General features: G+C 42.3%; 1 long non-coding RNA gene across 1 annotated transcript; it reads right to left on the bottom strand.

Moving 5' to 3' along the window:
* Window positions 1-8,869: 8,869 nt before the first annotated feature.
* LOC309344009 lies at window positions 8,870-11,779 on the bottom strand. Its single transcript, XR_014157522.1, has 3 exons — window positions 10,652-11,779; window positions 10,413-10,480; window positions 8,870-9,124 (listed from the first exon to the last, which is right to left on the bottom strand). It is a non-coding gene; the product is annotated as an uncharacterized lncRNA (long non-coding RNA).
* Window positions 11,780-20,325: the final 8,546 nt, after the last annotated feature.

Genomic DNA, 20,325 nt, shown 5'->3' with positions numbered 1-20,325 from the left:
AGTAGTACCAAAGACCTGCAAAGCATTGAAATGCTTAAAAAACAACAACAACAGCTGTAAAGCCTGGAAATCTCATAGTTGTAGAGTTGGAAGGAAGCCCAAGGGTCATCTATCTAAACCAGGCATGGCCAAACTCGGCCCTCCAGCTGTTTTGAGACTACAATTTTCATCATCCCTGACCCCCTGGTCCTGTTAACTAGGGATGATGGGAGTTGTAGTCCCAAAACAGCTGGAAGGCCAAGTTTGGCCATGCCTGATCCATTCCAACCACCTGCAATGCAGAAACTTTAACATTTGGTTCCCCATCCAATTTGAAACCATACCGGACCCTGCTTAGCTTTGCAAATGTGCTAGCAGTTTCATTGCTGCACCACTCTTCACCTGGTGCTGAAAAGTACCACAATGTAGACACAAAGCAAACTTCTTTGGGAAGAAAATTCCACAACCAGGGCACAAATGAAAAGGTTGTTTTCTTCATAGACACACTCATCCAGAATGCAGATGGCTTCTATTAACTGCAGTTTCCTGCTACATCTGAACCAGAAAGCCATGGTTACCAGGTTCACAAGCAGTCAGAATCTGAAACCACAGTTTGAACTTGACTTAAGATCCTGCTTTGTTCTGAAACTAGTAGCCATGATTTCCCAGTTTGGACAAAGCAGGAAACCCATGGCCAATGGAAGACTTCCTGGGTTAATATCAGTGTGCTGAGGAATAAAGCTCTTTTTTGCTTATTTTAGAATTCCTCTTTTTGCTGTCTTTTCTTTCGGACTATCAGGGTCATTGAACAGTAGATTGTTTTCACTTTAACAGGCTTCTGCCTCATCATCAAACTTGTCACAGAAGTGAGAGCAGCTGAGAGGCAAGGACAATTATTTCAAGATAACAAGATCCTGACAGCTGTAAGACTGTTATAAATACAGTCACTCACAAGGGCAGTAAAACAGATGAAACCACTGGAGAGTAGATTTAATTCACCTCAGGTGTCACCTTTCTCCTATTCTTTCATCTTCTTTGCAACTTAGCCTAAAATATTTATTGCCTTTCCTTAAGTCTTTTTTTTTTACCCAAATCATCTAGAATTGGATCAAACACTCTGTTTTTTAGACACTGTCTAAAAAAATATATCAAAGTATCTGAAGATTATAAACTGTAAATTTTAAAGAAGTATTGAACTAAATATGGAACGTAGGCAGAAATTACCTTCAAAACATTCATCTGCAAAGGAAAGAGGAAGCTCCAGTGGATTTGGAAACAAAGGAATGAAAGGAGGGCAAATAAAACTTATCGCTAAGAACATAAGAAGAGCCTGCTGGATCAGACCAAAGGCCCACCATCCTGTTCTCAGTGGCCAACCCAATGTCTATGGGAAGCACACAAGCAAGACCACAGTGCACCAGCACTCTGCCCAACTCTGCCATCTCCAGCAACTGCTCTTCGGAAATCTGGTGCCTCCGGCAGCAGAGACAGAACACAGTCATCCCACCACTAGTGGGATCACAATCCATAGTTTAACTGTGCATGAAGAAGTACATTCGTTTGCCTCTCCTGAATCTTCCAGCATTCAGGTTCAACTAGGAAGTTAACTCAACATTTAATTTTTTTTAATGGAAACTATACTGGGCCGCTTCACAAATTCAACTGGCTTGAGGATTACCATGGTTGATAGTGTAAGCATAAATAAGGCACTTTGCAAACTGGGTGCTGTGGGATGAAAGCATCCCAAATGCCAAGTTAAAAAGGGTCAATGCTCACAAGGGCTATAGAACTGTGTGATGTCATATGCCTGAGGCAGTTATTTCAGTTGGTACAGTTAACAGCAGTTACGGAAAGTCTTTTAACAGTTTGAACAGCAGGTATGTTCTGTTGTGCTGCTGCCTGCCTCAGAGTTAGTCTGTATTTATCTTGGATGCACATCTATGTAAGATGTCTTGGCAACATAAGCAATGCCTATCTGCGTTGTGTATTTTAATCTGCAAGTGCAAGTACACTAAGTAAAATGTATTTGTTATTTAAACTTTAAAAGAGAGCACCTTGCATAGTTTTTGTACGAGGGAAAAGGGAACTAATTAAAGGGTCAAATGACCCGGGGAACTAGAGTTTAAATGGGAACTAGAGTGTAATTCCCACAGGTGTGCCATACACAGGCCCAAGCATACATAGACTTGAATGGCACAATTTCCTCCCACCCTTAGGGAGCAGGAAGAACCATATGCATTGGACCTAAGTACAAGACGATGGCTGGAGTGTCCGGTTTATGTAATGTCTTATATGCACCATGGGGAGAAGTGACTGTATCTGCTCCTTCCACTGCAGAATGCCAGTCCCTAGTTATGTCAGCGTGTAAGCTGAGCTTTTGCACCCACCATGCAACACATTTCTTTTATGTTTTTGGGGGATTCTCCAAATCTTAGCTGGCCTTGGTAGCTAGCCATTATTTGTGGTTCTCTCAACCCTACCCTACTTGAGTCTTCTTGCATACTGAGAGTATTCAAGGGAATGGGAGTGGAAGGGGCAGCTATTAATTTTGTAGTAATATTTGCAAGTGTTCAGAAGTAGCAAAAAACCCCACATCTTGTTGCTTTCAATCACCTTAAAAGGATGACATATAGTAGGGTGTATGTTTGTGGTTTTTTGTTTTTAAATGATTCTTTTTTTAATTGCCCCTTTTTCCAAGTTCCAGAGGAAAGGCAACGGAATAACCTCTCACCTCATGCCTGGATTTGGAGGTGCTCAACAAAAACAATAATCCCTAGTTCTGCAAATCCTGGAGCCATGTGTGAGACTGCATTCCTACCAATCCCAAAGTCTGCTGCATATGCCGGACATATCAAGGGGAGGATCTGTCTCTTCCATGCATCACAAAAAAAGAGATCCCTCCCCCAACCTCCAAATCTGTTTCAAGCAGTAGTCAGCATGCTGTCTCTAGCACAGTGGTTCTCCAGGGGTGTGGTGCACCACACTGGTGTGGCAGGAGAGGGTGGCAAGTGTGGCAGGAAGATTTGAGGACAATCAACATTATATTTGAGGAATGATTCATGTTCTTATTTAGCTGCATTGTTTTATAGTTTCTGCATGTCCCATGATCATATTATAAAGTAGTTGTGTTCTATGTTATATAAATTAGGCACTGCTAGGAATTCTTTCTTTTCGTTTTGCAATGTATTTCTCATCAATAAGAAATCCAGAGGGGTGTGAGCAAGTTTTTATTCTGAAAGGGTGACCCAGAGGAAAAACTACTGGGTCTAGGAAGAACAGAAGCAGGACATGAACGCCTTCCATTAATTTGTGACCCCATAACTGACACAGCAAATCGGGGGCTAATGCCCCCAAATGCAACCTTGTCCGATTGTGTCCAAACAGGTGAAGAAGAGTTTGGATTTGATATCCCGCTTCATCACTAACCGAAGGAGTCTCAAAGCGGCTAACATTCTCCTTTCCCTTCCTCCCCCACAACAAACACTCTGTGAGGTGAGTGGGGCTGAGAGACTTCAAAGAAGTGTGACTAGCCCAAGGTCACCCAGCAGCTGCATGTGGAGGAGCGGGGACGCGAACCCGGTTCCCCAGATTACGAGTCTACCGCTCTTAACCACTACACCACACTGTTTCTCCACCAAAGTTTTGTGCTCATTTTGTGCCACTTTGTGCTTCAAAGCCCACATTTTGTGCCACCACCCCCCAAACTGAGTAATCAAACATTCAAACCGGAGTCACAAGTAAATGGCCCAAAACCCAGCCTTGTCTGATTGACTCCAAACCAGTCCCAAGTTGTGTGCTGGTACATGAAGGCAACAGCCCTTCACGGTTACTTACCAGCATATAGTACCCAGAGGCCTCCTCCACTTGGTTATAATGGTTAATAGCCTTTGATAGGCCTATTTGTGTGAATTTGTGACATCCTTTTTAAAAGAGTCAACAAAGCTAGTGACATTCACTATATCTTATGACGGTGAGTTCCATAAAGTCAGGGATGGGGAATTTATGGCACTCTGGGGTTGTTAGACTCCAACTCCCATCAGTCCCAGGCAGCATGACCAATAGTCAGCAATGATGGGAGCTGTTCTTCAACATCTGGAGGGCCAGAGGTTTCTCATCTCTGTGAAGATATTGTGTGAACAAGATTTTTCCTATTTGCACTTACAAGAAGCCCCCAAACATAAAGGAAATGCCTAGTGGGTGGATTTCATGCAGGGCAGAGTTCATTAGAAGCATATCTGAAGATACCCAGAAAGAAGATAGAATAGTTCTCATTTTTTAAATGTCTGAAAAACCATTTATAAAAAAACAACAACCAAAAAACCCCCTCTCTTACATAAATTGTGCCTGGCTCAATTTATAAACTCACTCTGGAAGTTAATTCAAGTTAATATAATGAAAGATCTCATGTTGTCTCAGCAAAATGGCTCCTTTCCAAAGTTCCAACATAGCAAAAGGAGATTATTTAGGATAAATTGCTTTAAATAACATTTGGAGTTGTGTAAGAATTCAGGAGCCTATGTCTCAATTCAAAACAGTTTTTGGCACACTTATAGAAGAGTAAGTTCGTATAACATTCTGACATCTGGCACTCAGTAGCTGTTATACAGAAGTTCGTTTTTGAAAGTTGCTTGTATAATTCAGAACTGCAGTGGAACACATACATTTCTCAGAAAAATTCTATTAATTCAATAAATTATATTAATATGCAGTGCAAACATGATAAAAAGACAGAGGCCACAATCCATTAACAAATGAGTCATGGCTAACTTACTTATTGAGCAAAACAACTTTCTCAAGAAAGAATCATTGAATTGTAGAGTTAGAAGGTATCCCGAGGGTCATCTAGTCCAACCCCCTGCAATGAAGGAATCTTTTGCCCAAAAGATCTCACCTGAGACTCCAGGGGCCACTACCAGCCAGAATAGACAATATTGTGCTAGTTGGACAAACAATCTGACCTGATATAAGGCACCTTCCTGTGTTTCTGCATTTGTGGTCTGGTGACCATAAGACTGTGGCTCAGAAAATGTAATACATCAACACAGTCTTAAAATACACTAGTTAAAAGCAGTTAATAAATGGTACAAAATACCAGTTCGTTGAATGCACACATTGGTATATCTTATGATTTTTCAGTGGTCACATTACTATGAGTACAGCAAAAGAAACACCACACTTCCTCATGAAACAACCAAGTGCAACATAATGATGACAATTACTCGGGTCATGTGATCATGTATCACTCATATAATTCTTCAAATCATGCAGCATTACTTCCTATTAGTTTTCCATTTCTTCAGATTAGTACTTGCAAATGAAAATAATGAAATGCAGGAGGACTTTGCACCATTTCCAGAGTTAAGAATGGAACTATTGCTTTCAACTCAGGGCTACCGCCCCCATCCCCCAAAAATGGAATTGGACTCTGGGTCACAGTTCCTTTCCATTCACAAAAGGGCAACTCAAGATTGAAGCTCTGAGTGTCATAATGGCAACCTTATAGATATTCCCACTATTTGAAGGATGACTGGATCTCTCTCTCTCTCTCTCTCTCTCTCTCTCTCTCTCTCTCTCACTGTATGGAACTTCGAATAAGAAACATGCTATCTTGCAAGGATAGAAATTGCTTCAGTTTCTTCCAGCAATACAGTGGTACCTCTGGTTACGTACTTAATTCCTTCTGGAGGTCCATTCTTAACCTGGAACTGTTCTTAACCTGAAGCACCACTTTAGCTAATGGGGCCTCCTGCTGCCGCTGCATTATTTCTGTTCTCATCCTGAAGCAAAGTTCTTAACCTGAAGCACTATTTCTGGCTTAGTGGAGTGTGTAACCTGAAGCGTATGTAACCCGAGGTACCACTGTTATACAAAATGAGCAATAGCTTTTCTTTGTGTGTGAAGATGTCAGTGATATTTTTGACTCAGTCTGTGATGTCCACGAAGAAGTGGCTCAGTAGGGTTCTAAACAGAAAAAAATAAGGATACAGATGGAATCTTCAAAGGATAGGGTAGTAGAGTCATTTGTCTCCTCACCCCACCCAAAATAGAACTTCCTTAAGGACATACAAAAGCCAGATCTGTTTGTTTACATTTTTGGCAACTAGGTCTATGCGTTCAGCTCTTCTAAAAAAAAGGTAACAAGATGGTCTAGAAGTCTCCAGTTCTGATAGCTGTGAAGGGTAGCCAGAAGACCACACAGGTACTGATAGAATATTTGGATGAATAATAATATGGAAGAGTTTGAAGTGGAATGTTCTGTCGGCTGGCAAAGCTACTAGAGGGCTTGGCTCCAGTCTGCAATCTGCAATTCAGAGCCAATCAAATACACTCTTGCTGTGATAGTGAGGATTTTAAACATTATCAGAAGAACAGGCAATGATCACTACTTTGCTATGAATGTTTACCTGATTGTTTTTGAAATGCTGCAACTGTAGCAGCATGTTGCTGTTGCTCTTGGATTTGTTTCAAATGAATCAGCATAACTACCTGAAATTTTTTGAGAGATTTTACATTCCAGTTCAGTATGGATTTGCTGAAATAACTGGGTTCAGAATCAGTATGATTTTTAAAAATCTATTCATTTTATCCTGTAGTATTGGAAAAACTTTACGTAGAAAAAAATTAAATAAATATATTTTGCAAACAGAAGGATAAAAAGCAACAATACAGTAATTTGATGCTCAAGTGTAGTTCAAGTGCTAAAAGCAAGCATTCCCAGAGTAACTGATCATGCACTCTTGCTCCTAGACACAGCACTTTATCCAAAGCAGACACAAGACAAAAACTCTTCACAATGGGCTGGAGACCAGATAACAGCTTCTCCTCCACACTATGAAAACAATAGCCTGTAGTCACAGTTAACTGACACAACAGATCTATTTAAAAGCAAGATTCCCAGGCCCTTTGAATAGGATGAACCTATTCTTTCACCAGCAATGCTGTGAAACAAGGCAAAGATGTAGTTCAGGATCTTAGTTCTACAACTTGTAGTTCAGTTTGTGTCTAAAAAACAGGAGCAGAAATTGTTCTACCTCTTTTTGTCAAGGTGGAAACCCTTCCAGCTTCTGAGTTCCCTCCTCAGTCAACACTAGGCACTCTCATTTGCACATGCTACATAAGATGTTCAATTAAGGAAACTCCCACACATTTATCAACAAACAAGGGACTCAGCATGCACAGCAACGACATAATATCCTATTCTCTAGCTGTGATCAAGAGATGAGGAGTAGGATGTGGAATTGCGAACTCCCCAGCCCCTCCTTTTTCACACACATATTTCTCACCATATTCTTGAGTGCCTTGCCCGAAAGTGAGATGTTTGATGCTGCTGGATGAACATTATAAAGGGCAGGAAGATCTTTTTCCATACTGGTTTTACCACCACTTCCTGCAATACTGTTGGAACAATGTCCTTTGCTCCCCAACCGACTCAGCCTACCCAGCGCTGGCTTCCTTAATCAACCAGGAAGGGCAAGGATTGAGCATGCCAAGTGATGAAGCTCCCAACTTCAAGAATTCTGTCTACATCCACAGGCTATGCAAACCAAGAAGTATCCATAGAAACAGGAGAAGCAGCTGCATCTCGTGCTGCCCTCAATTTGGAGTCAAGGCAGAAATGTCTATCAGAGATGTTGACTACAAGGTGCTTCGCAAATAAGGCACAACAGGCAACCATCTCCTCTCAGGAGCCACTTGGAACAATTTTGCCAGACAACTCTGTACGGACAAAATGGTGCCATAAAACCAAGACTTATTTTCCACCATCGCTGCCATGAGATGAGCTCTGAAATGAGCTTTAGCCCAACTTCAGTCAAATTCATCATGCATTTTCCTTTGCGGGAAGTGAAGTTTCATTGCTCAGGGAGCCTCAGAAAACTAGGGAGCCACATGGGCTCACCAAACAGAGAGACTGCCAGCATTACATTGCCCCAGAGCCAGCAGGACTTAATCTGGACTGGATCTATTTTTCTCTAGGGGCAGATTGTTCTAATAAGCCCTCCACTCAGTAAGCCTAAACCCTGCCAGGCAGAGCTCTATCCATGCCAAGGGAACCATGTCAAACTTCTCCACCCATGATCACCATCCTGTTCAGAATATAACACCAAATCAAGTGTATGACCAGCCAAATAAAAGAGGCCGGATATCAATCGAGACAGATATTGTTGTCATGGAGACCATGAAATCCTGATCTGCAACAGATGAGAGGGCCTCAGCAAGGATGCTTGAAGTTGCCGTTCCCATTCTGGTTTTGCAGAAAAGCCCACTTGGCACCCACTGACATGTTGTTGGGAAAATGATGATGATGATAATTGATTTATATGCCCATCTGACTGGGTTGCCCCAGCCACGCTGGGCAGCTCCCAACAAAAAATAGTAAAAACAGAATACCACACACTAAAAACTCCTCCAGAAGGCACTCAGAGCTGGATCTCAGTGTCGGGGCTGGATGATGGGGGTGGAGATGCTCCTTCAGGTATACAAGGCCGAAGCTGATTGGAAGGAGGTAGAGCTCTCAGATGTCTAACCCCCTTATCCTGTAACAAGCCAACATAATTCACACTGCCACACTTCCTGCAACTGCCCACACTCCGAATGGTGCCATCTAGGCCACACACACTGCCAACCCTCACCACTTGATCAAAGCAAAGTTTTAGTAAGACTAAAATACAAGGCAAATTGCTTCTGAAGAAGAGTTTCAGAAGCAGCATGGCAGCACATTACTGAAAGGGGGGGGAATAAAAAAATTCACCAGGACGGCCCATTCATATATATATATATATATATATATATATATATATATATGCAAAGTTTTCAAGGAAAAAATATATGAAATCACAGATCGATGGAAAAAGAATTTGATGGATAAATAGTGCCTACAAAGCACACACTATCCCTTTTGATAATGGCTTTAATTGCAGAGAGGCATTCATTTTCTCATATTTCTCTTATCGCCCAGGACTCCTCTGTGATTATGTGTTTTGTTTTTTAAAAGTTCTCCTCTGCATTCCTGAGGAAAGCTCTTGAGTTTGTTGATCCTAAGCTGGCACTGAATCTGCAGAGGATGTCAACATTCACATTTGTTCAGGACAGTTCTTGCATGATAAGTCTCTTTTCTGTGCTTTCCTCTGCTCAGCTTCAATCGCCCCTTTCAGTAAAATAGAGGCAGGGACGAAGTAATGCAAAAAGAAGGCTGATTTGCTGCTGGTAAGGACTGTTAATCCACAGTTTGCACAATCAAAACACTATTAGGAGATGAATTTGCTGTGTCTTTCAGAATCACAATCATCTTTCCAACAGGATGCAAAATAAAGTGTGTAAATCGTCATAGGCGCCGACTCCATGGGGCCTGAGGGGGCCCGAGCCCCCTCAAAAATTCGTTTGGGGGGGCTCTGCCCCCCCAATAATTTAAGAAAATTATTAGTTATATTATGCTTTGTAAAATCACAAAATTATGTTGGTATTTTTTATTTTCCTTGTTTGACGATAGTTACCTTTTAAAATACATTCAGTAATGAGTTAAAACAAAGCCACTCCCGATCTAGAGAGGGGGTGGGGTTGCGGGCTCTCGACCCATCAACAATCTCGCGGGGCTGGCGTCAGCCCCGTGAGAAGCGGGGATTCCCCCTAGCTCATTAATATTCACCGCCCACGGCGGCAGCCAATCGGCTGCCGCAAAGGGCGGGCCCTCACAGGTTCACTTAAGGTCGGGGCAGCCCGGGGCTCGCCCCTTTCGTTCCCCCAGCAGCAGCGGTTTGGAGGTCTTGGGCCCCCCCAATATTTTTTATAAGTCTGTATGGGCCCCCGCCCCCCCAATATTTTTTATAAGTCGGCGCCCCTGTAAATCGTATATGAAAGCTATACATCAGAATGTTCATGTGCATTACAAATGCCTCTCTTCCCCACTATCGGCTGTCAGACACTTACTTTAAAAGCACAAGAGATGATTAAAAGTGATTTAATCTTAACTGTTTACCTTAAGAACATAAGAGCATTGTTCTGTGCTTTAAACTTGCAACAATCAGCTGATCATTGGCGCTTCAGAAGGCAGGTGTGCAGCACTTCTGAAATGCTCCCTGATGGGCTGATCGTTGGAACTTCAGATTGTGGACTAAGTAAACTACAAGAAATAAAGATAAACAATTGTACAGTTAATATACCATAAAACGACTGGATTATCTGAGAAACTGGATTTACCCTTGGGGAATCTATCCTGGTTCTTCTTCAGGGAAGGTTACAACATTAAAACACATCTCTGAAGGTGAAATAAATTTAAAAATTGTCCAGTAGCACCTTAGAGACCAACTAAGTTTGTTCTGGATATAAGCTTTTGTGTTCATGCACACTTTTCAGATACTTTGTTGGTCTCTAAGGTGCTACTGGATAATTTTTTAATTTTTTAATTTCAACTGCGTCAGACCAACACAACTACCTACCTGAACCTCTGAAGGTGGACGAACTACCAAGAAGGCCCCAATCTGCCAATCTTAACTTTCCAGAGTGTCTGTAAGGAAGGAGATGATCTTTCAGACATTTGGGGCCTGAGTCATTTAGTGTTCAAATGTGAGTACCTTGAACTGACCACGGAAATGAATTGGCAGCCAGTAACGAACTGTTCATTTTAAATTCACCAATAAGACTGACAAATTAATTTTAGATAGAACCTACTTCTTACCATCTTTTCTTTCTGTTTCCTTAAGGAGCAAGATATTAGAAAGGATTTGATCCTCAGCTCCCATTTTCTTCAGTTCAGCTTTTGTTAGGTGGAGCAAATCCTGGAACCAGCCCAACAAAAAAGTAGATGGATGAGAAAATATTGACTTTGTTCATTTTTTAAGAAATAATATTCTTTTTTAAAAACAATCCAACATTTTATGACAATAAATTAAAAGCATCCAGAACATAATCCCAGAACATAACAAACACTGCTCATTTTTCCATAGGTACTGCTAAGAAGTAACACCTAACAAATGAATGTATTGCCAAAATACAATGCTATCAAAAGGTTGTTTTTCAATAACTAATTCTTGTTACTTATTTGTACCACCCTCCTAACCATTTGAAAGCACTGTGAGAAACTCTTAGTTCATTATCACTTTTCACTTTTTTCTCTCTCTCTGTGCCTTGTCTCTGAGGATCATTAAAAGACACATTATTTGGAATTTACTTTGAGGAAGGAGTTCTTAACATCTAGGTCTATTGGGGGAATTTTTGTTTGTTTGTTTACAAGAACTGGCACCTAAGCTGTAGGGCCATAAAACACAGACCACACCATTTAATTACTGTCAGTGTATGGCAAAGAACCACCTGCAAGCAATTTCTATTTTAAATTGTGCCATGATCTGAAAAACCTAATTGTTCCCACCCAGCCACCCAGAAGTTGGTGGACTGGACAAAGGAGCTGCCAATTCATTTAGGAAACATCCTCCACTTAATTTTCTTAACCTCCATGACCCGTAAAAAGCTGGAACATAATGGTGGACTTGCACATTTGAAAATGTCTAATTATTTAGTATTATATTTTAATATAAAACCTTCGTGTGGCACAGGGTTGGGAGCAATCTCAGTAAGGAAACAGCTTCTAAAACTGTAAGATAGTTCATAGATAGAAGAATGACCTCAAGCACTGAACAAATCCATTGTATCCAGGATGCCACACTAGTCAACCAAGGAGGAACAGTTAATTCCTACCTTCCTACCCCCTCAGGCAAAGGTTCTGGTCTATTTAACTATGAAAGCACTTCTGTTGTGCATACTGTATTATCTTCCAGTTTGCTGTCTGTGTGAACTCAATCTTTCTCTTCTTCAGTTGTATAGTGCAGCCTTTTTGTGTGCATCTCAAAGAAAGAAACATTCTCCAGTCCAATGCTGCACAATGTTGACTGCCTACCTATTGAAAAATGGAACTCTCTGGTGAGGAGGGATCACTTGGGAAGACAGGCGAACTAATATCAGTGTACTGGAAGAAGCAAAGATCACCAGTGTTGAAGCAATGATTCTTCAACATCAACTTCGTTGGACTGGTCATGTTGTGCGGATGCCTGATTACCGTCTTCCAAAGCAACTGCTCTATTCCAAACTTAAAAATGGAAAGCGTAATGCTGGTGGTCAACAAAAGAGGTTTAAAGACTGTCTCAAGGCAAATTTTAAAAAATGTAGTATAAACACCAACAACTGAGAAACACTGGCCTGCGAGTGCTCCAACTGGAGAATAGCCTTTACCAAAGGTGTCATAGGCTTTGGAGACACTCGAACCCAGGACGCAAGGGAGAAACGTGCTAAGAGGAAGGCACATGGAAGGACATGTGGTTCCAGAATTGGACTCCACCGTCACTTATGGGCTCACTGTTAAAACCATGCTTATGGAAGACAATCTTACTCGCCTACGAGTAATTGCCGAAGAAGAAGAAGAAAAAGTGTGTATGTGTCCCACCCTTCAGAAGCTAGTACTGACTCAAGGCTATCTCTGAAATCATTTTGTCTTTAATCATCAGTCTAGATTATCAGACTACATTTCCCCAAGAAGTCGTTGGCAATCTGAACAGAGACACAAGGGAAGCAGCAGTCAGAGGGGAATGGAAGTAGGTGTAAACAGGGGAAGAATGTGTGATTATTTTCATTGCAGTCACATATTCTTCGTCTGTTTACACCTACTTCCATTCCCCTCCCTCCAACTGTTGCTTCCCTTGTGTCTATTCTTAGATTGTAAACTCCTTGGGGTTAGGATCTGTCTTCTTCCTCTCATTATTTTCTAAGGTTCATGTACATACATGATGCTATATAAATAAGCAAATAAAAATAGCCCCAGTTTATGTACAGCACCAGATGGGCACTGTCCATTGTCTCTCTGTCTGGGAAGGTTCTACAGCTGGGGTGGGGAACCTGTGTCCCTACAGATGTTGTCTCATCATTCCTGACCACTGACTATGCTAGCTGAGTCCAGCAACATCTGAAGAACCAAAAGCTCCTTGTCCCTGTTCTACAGGACAGGGCAGATAGCGCTGTTAATAAATCAACTCCATTTAACAGATTAAAGCAGATAAAATCTCTCTTGCTCAAATCAATCCTTCTTTCATATGATTTTAAAGACTGCAAATTGCATCTGAATCAGCTGCAGGGCCACCAGAACTCAGGGAAAGTGGCATGAGAGCACACCCTCCCTGCAAACAACAAAAACATCAAGCCTTAAAACACAAAAATAGTGGCATGGCTAGGACAACCACATTGGCAGACATCACACTACAGTAGTTGGGTTTACTCACTAATAAAGTTTAAAGATTTTCTTATGGGAAACAAACGGGAGGGTTACAGGATTTGAATTACATTATATCTGGTGTTGGGGGAAAATAACGATAAGTACTGATCCTGATTGAAATGCCTGCTCTGGAATTGACCACCATTTACATGTGAATAATGTTTGATTTTCCTTATACAACCTGGTTGCTTGAGCTGCTGAGCTTTAAGAAACATGCTTCCACTTACAGAAAATGTATTATGCTCTGCTTCATGCCTTGAGATTTGCCTCTTTTGTCCATTACCCAAGCAAAAATCTTTCTGCCTGTTATGCAAAAAGAGAAAACTAAGGAAATTATGGCTTCTTGGCATCAAAACCACTTGTTCTAGCCTGCTTACATGCTAAATATGTTACACACACATTTGCCCACAGGCTGATGTCATATGGTCAGCAACGTGTCAAAAACATCGTTACAGCCCACACTGCTGAGATCACAATTTTTAAACAGACTTGAGGGCTGGAGGAAGCTCAAGGCAGGCATGACATAAAGCAGTTTCAAGATTACTCCAAGTACATGGTTCCTTTATTACTGGAAATGCTGAACAAGCATTCAAGCAAGAAAAATGACAGCTCTGTTAGCAATATTTTGGAAGCCACCAAGGATTACAACTAGACCTACATTAGACCACTGGTCTGACTTGAAATAAGGCAACTTCTGATATTCCTATAACATAAAGAAAATTGAGCTGGGAAGTCCTAGGAAGTGAGCACAATTCATTCCCTATAATTCTTCCTGTTTTCTCATCTCCCCTTCCATTTGCATTTAACAATTTCTAGTAGTTCACATTCATCTTTCTCACTGGGAGGACTTAAGGAAGTCCTAACCAACGCTTCCTAACCAAATCTATATATCTGTTCAGCTCGCCTGCCCCACCAGGGGTGTACGATGATGTCAAAATCACAGCCTTTAAACATCACTTCCCTTAAGCCTGTTAATTAAAACAAATTTTGAAAATAAATTACTATGTAGTGAAACCCCACACTAAGCCCTGCAATTCTCTTACTCTTTTGCTTCATCCAAGTTCAGAAAAGTTAAACCTTCCAGGCATGTTGCAAAGTCTACCTTTACCTCAATCATTAAAGCATTTGGGCCTTGATCCAGCAAAACATTTATAGACATGCTTGAAGTTCATCAAGTGCGTATATGGGGTACTGCTGACTCAGTTGTTCGCAAAGAGGCAAGTAAAGTAAAATGAAATGAAATGAAAGAGGTAGTAGATGCATGAATCTAAGGGGAGCACCAACAGATAGGCATCACCAGAGCTTACAGAGCTCATTTCAAAAAGGAACAAGCTCTAGTTCAAGTTCAAGGTATCCAAAAATGAACTAATTCCAGTTCAGATTCGTCCCTTTACAAAACAAACTAGTTCAGCCCATGTTCAATTTGCAGTTCAAGTCCATCCAAATGATCCTCAGCACCCCCATCACATTTTGCCCATTCTCGTAACAAAATAAAGCAATATTCTGAAGAGTGAGCAATTAACCCATCAAGCTCTACACAGTCATTGTGTCTCTCTATGTGCAACACACTCTCCAAGAACTACAAGTCCCAGACTTCCTTAGTTCCTGCTGGTCTTTTCTGTGCATGGGCAGATAGAGGCCACATCAGAACACAGCAGTAGGCAGCACCATCAGTAATTTAGGGGCACTGAGATAACATTTACAGCTCCCCTGAATATGTGTGAGTTGGGGCCTGTAGTTTCCTGAGTTTATAGGAGAATCGACCCTTGGTCCAGGGGCAAGGGAAGAGCAGCTAAATGTCATTTGACTTTATTTGCCAAAGATGTAAGAAGCTTTAACAAAAAATAAGGACCCAAAGATGCTCAAGGGCAGACAAAGGATTTGGGGATGGGGTCTTGTATTTACAGAGTTGCTCCAGGCCCAGATGAATTACCGTATTTTTCGCCCTATAGGATGTACTTTTTCCCCTCCAAAAATGAAGGGGAAATGTGTGTGCGTCCTATGGGGCAAATGCAGGCTTTCGCTGAAGCCTGGAGAGTGAGAGGGGTCGGTGCGCACTGACCCCTCTCACTCTCCAGGCTTCGTGCAGATCTCCGCAAGCCGTGGGAGCCCGCGCCGGCTCCCATGGCTTGCAGAGAGTTGCCTGTATGCCGAAGGCTGGGCGCGCTGAGCTCAGCGCGCCCAGACTTCGCGCGGCTCTCCACAAGGCGCAGGAGCCTGGCGCTGGGCTCCCGCGGCTTGCGGAGAGTTGTCTGTTCTGGGAGCTGGGGTCGGGGGAAGCTCGGGCTTCCCCCGCCCCAGCCCCGCGCCTAGGGGAAAAATAATTCCCCCCCCTTTATTTCCCCCCAAAAAAACTAGGTGCGCCTTATGGGACGGTGCATCCTATATGGCGAAAAATACGGTACAGTGGTGCCTCGCAAGACGAAAATAATCCGTTCCGCGAGTCTCTTCGTCTAGCGGTCTTTTCGTCTTGCGAAGCAACCCTATTAGCGGCTTAGCGGAATTAGCGCTATTAGCGGCTTAGCAGCTATTAGCGGCTAAGCGGCTTAGCGGCTATTAGCGGCTTAGCGACTTAGAAAAAGGGGGGGGAGGGGAAAAAAGTCGGAAAAACTCGCAAGACGTTTTCATCTTGCGAAGCAAGCCCATAGGGAAATTCGTCTTGCGAAGTACCTCCAAAACGGAAAACCCTTTCGTCTAGCGGGTTTTTCGTCTTGCGAGGCATTCATCTTGCGGGGCACCACTGTATGTTTGGGCACTGTATTCAGATCCACTATATCCCACAGCACTTTCTCTCTCTCCCTCTCCCTCGTGACCTCATGCCTTGATGCTTTGTGAGCTTCCAGAAGCATTTTGCTGGTTGGAATTGCAAAGCCAGGCAAGGTGGACTTTGGTTTCCTCCAGCAAGGCAGTTGCAATGCTTATGTGGTTGTCTGAACCAAACCGTTGGTTTTCCAAAGCTCCTAATTATTAACATGTTTTGTGCCTCCTGACTATTTTACCCGCCACCCACACACTCCTGTTTTATCCAAAGATGTTAATGTCCTGTACAGATCAATTGGATTCAATGAATTTTACTGTATTTTAGGCTTATTAATGTAAAACTTTTCTTTTTTTAAAGTATGTGGTATTCAGTATGAGCCCTGCCCTTCTTAGTGTGTTGAGGATTGCAACCCTCATGCTTGACAAACACTTGCAATGCAGATCTGCTGCAGTTTGTATAAAGATTTGCTGCACTTTTAACCTCGGGACAAAGAGAAATGCCAAAGGAATTGGAGGATTTACAGAAAAGAGCACATACTGAACAATGAATGAAATAATAAACAATAGCTATCTAATCTCCCAGGGCCAGCTGCATTTGCTCTGCTATTAAAGTGCTAAAGAAAACCCAAAGGCAAATCTAATAAATACAAGAGCTCTATGGCTAGGCCTCACAAAACTCTGCTTTCTATATATACTTAACTGTTTCGTGTCAATGCTCTGTGGAGCATTTCTTCCCACACTTGCAGCTTTCCATATCCAGAGCAGATAAAGGTTCTTTCTATCTATAACTAAACAAGCTGATCTAGCTGTTCACATTTTGCAGTCTGTTCCATGCATTTCGGTGGCCATGTTTGTTGCACTTCACAGACAACAATCCTCCACTTCAAGAGCAGTAAGAGAACAAACCTCTAATTGAAAGCATCCTCTGTTTTGGGAATGGGAAATGTTTTTCATTCTGAGGTGAACCAGAGACAACTGTGGATAGAGAAATGAATATAAATTTTATATTTGTACAGTAGGATAGTTTCTACACATTCATTCATGTACTCCTCTCTATCCTCCATGCAGTCAAGCAAGAGGCGTTATCAGATTTTCAAGGATGTCATCATACTTCAGGGTTGGGGACACATGTGGCCTAGAGAAAGTGGGTGTGGCTTAGAAGGACGTGTGGGCTGGGGAATAAATAAATAATAGCAACCATGCGACCCCACCAGCATGGGGGTAATGTGTTAACCCCTTCACCTGCACACTATTTTCTGAGTTGCTATTAGCTCAGCTAAGCAAAGCACATGGGAAACCACATTTAACTGTTATGAGTTTGTGGGTGCTATACACCCTAAATTCCCTGGCTCCAGTAGGTGTCAGAATCTAATCAAGACAAATGTTTAAATATAAGCCAGGCCAGTTTCCTGACCAGGAAATCGCCTTGAGTGAGAGACCTAATGGCAATGAGCCAAAAGAAGGCAGTGAGCCATTAGGAAGGCAGAATGAGTGGGGGCTTTGTGCCAGAAGGCAGTTGGGTAGGGCCCCTCCTTCAGGCGAGAGAGATGGTTAGAAGAACAAAAGCCAGGGTTTAGAGTTTGAGTTGGAGGGGTAAAAGGTTGCAGTCTGGTAAAGGCGATAAGCTGGAGACAGGTCAGAACATGATGTCTGATGGCTGGTTGAATCCTAAGCTGTGGCTATGGGAGAAACAAGACTCTATTGGGGTGTCGTTGCTGTTGCTATGATGTGGAGGGGTTCACGACACCCCAATAGGGTCAGCTTCCTTCACACTGCCACACTGTCTTGTCTGAATCAGCGATGCACACTGCTGCTATGATTGCTTGTTTATTTGTTTGTTTGTTTTAATGTGGTAGACCCTGTTCACATGAGCACCCGCATCACGTCCGTTTTGGCTCATTGTTCGGTTTATGCAGTTTTGCATAAGTATGCTTCAGCTGTGAAGAAGGCATGGACGTTTCTTTAAAAGAAAAGAAACACAAAGTAGGTTATGCAGTTGATTCTCCCAAACACCCAAAAAGAATTCACACTGTCCACATTAGGCTTTGACATGTGTGACAATAAAGTCACACTAAATTTGTTGTGCGGACAGAACGCAAATTGCCAAAAATCTTCAGGACCAAAGGCTGAGAAGATACTGTTTAAGTGAACTATAAACATCAGATCACTTTATTCCTTTGTTTTTACAGAATCCAGCCAATCCTATTCCTCTTTCCTTCTTCCACTGGTAACCTCCAGCAGCAACTGGTTGTGCTATACCATGGGTAGGCAAACTAAGGCCCGGGGGCCAGATCCAGCCCAGTCGCCTTCTAAATCTGGCCCGCGGATGGCCCAGGAATTAGCATGTTTTTAGATGAGTAGAACGTGTCCTTTTATCTAAAATGCATCTCTGGGTTATTTGTGGGGCATATGAATTCGTTCACCCACCCCCAATATAGTCCGGCCCCCGACAGGGTCTGAGAGACAGTGGACTGGCCCCCTGCTGAAAAAGTTTGCTGACCTCTGTGCTATGCTGTAGCTTCTGCCTTAGAGCAACAGCTGATAGGATGAGGCATTTTTTTATGGGAGCTCATGGGAGAAACTGCCACAAGGATTGTTATTTTCACTGTAATTGATGAGCATCATTTAAGCACCAATAACCAGCAGAGAGGCAGTTAAGTAACAGAATAATGTGTTGCCATTCATGGGCCTGAGGCTCAGTCCCTGCCATGCAGGGATGGATCTGCTAATGGAGACAATGAAGATCTGCTGGCAGTCAGTAGACTGCAGCATTCCAGAAGAGGGGCTGAAGCATGCCATTAAGCCCTTGGTACCATGGATGCCCCTATTCCCTCTGCCAGTATGGACAGTGATATTATCCAAGCAAAGTGAATAGGAATGCACCAGACTCCCTAGTGCTACCTGCACAACAGCAGGCTCACACAAGAGGAGATGCAGAAGCCTCAGCATTGGGGAGAAAGCACAATACCAACACCCGTGCTTTGACTCACTGGGCAAAGGGGAAGGTAGAACACTAAGAGACACTGAGCCGATGCACTTTTACCCATCATGCACTGGCTCCAGGGCTTCAACACTGGTTAAAACAAACCACAGTTTCCCTGTTATGCCTGAAATGAGAAACTGTAGCTTTACTGTCAGTTTACTAACCACATTTTAATCCTGGTTTCAGATCCTGGTTAGCCACAGAAGAGGATTTAGGGGAGCACGACTGGTGCAGTCACACTGGGCACTGAGTCTTGGGGGCAACGCCAGGGACTCCACAAATATGATTTACAATAGTTTTGCAAGAGGTGGAGGGGCGCCGGGTTTTAGCATTGTACAGGACACCGCTGAAATTTGAGACCCCAAGATCCACCATTGGGCAGAGTTTCTAGTGTTGGATTTATTAGGAAATGGATTTGCTTTAACTGAGATCAAAGTGCTAAAACCAGCATATGAGGAAAGAGAGAGGGAAGGCATGAGAAATGAACTCGAAAGGCTAATAGTCATTCCCAGCTTCATATGAAACCAGTATCACTGTATCCGAACTGGCTCAATTATAACTTGTTTATCACACAGTTGCAATGGTTGCCCCATACTGTAGTTCTAAGAGCTGACTGAGATCAGTGATGCAGTTAGGTAATAGGGGGAATTATTTAGATGGCAATGTGCTTTCCAAAATGTGTACTTCTTCAAAATGTGGTGGCACAACTCTGCTTGAAAGAATGTACACATTTTTTAGTGTAAAAAAAATAAAATTGTGCCTGAATATAAAACATTTCAGAATCACTGGAGTAGAATATTGCCCATGATATAATTCAATAAGATTCAATATCTCTTCTAAACAAAAAGTATCTGAAAAATGGATAAAATATCTTTATGCCCCTAGTCCTGGACATGCATACCAAAAAGTTTTTTTAAAAAAACAACTGGCCATAATGTAGCAAACCATGCTAAGTGGATTTAGACAGACATTTTTCAAGTATTTCTGTACGCCCTGAAGCTGAGACAGCATCATACTCATCAGAGCTCAGCATTTGCTGCCAAATGGATAAACCCAAAGGCATGCAATGCATTTTCTTCCTACACGTCACACCAGACTATAAATTTGTTCGAAATGCACTACAGAAATTGCCTTGGAAACATTTGGCAAAAGACAGCAGATTTTAGGCTGCAGTGTGAGAAACGTTTTATATTCTAAATAAAGCACCGCTTCCCCCCACAGGAGATTTGATTAGGCAGGAACAATAATTATAAATGGGGGAAAGAGCTGTAATAAAGCCAAATCCCTAAATTAGAAGCACTTCCAAAAATGGAAGGAGAAAAATTGGCTTCTGAAACTTGAACTTCAATGG

This window comes from Podarcis erhardii (assembly GCF_964252035.2).
Source record: "Podarcis erhardii genome assembly, chromosome: 6".
NCBI lineage: Eukaryota > Metazoa > Chordata > Lepidosauria > Squamata > Lacertidae > Podarcis > Podarcis erhardii.
This window is presented reverse-complemented; position numbering and strand designations above follow the sequence as displayed.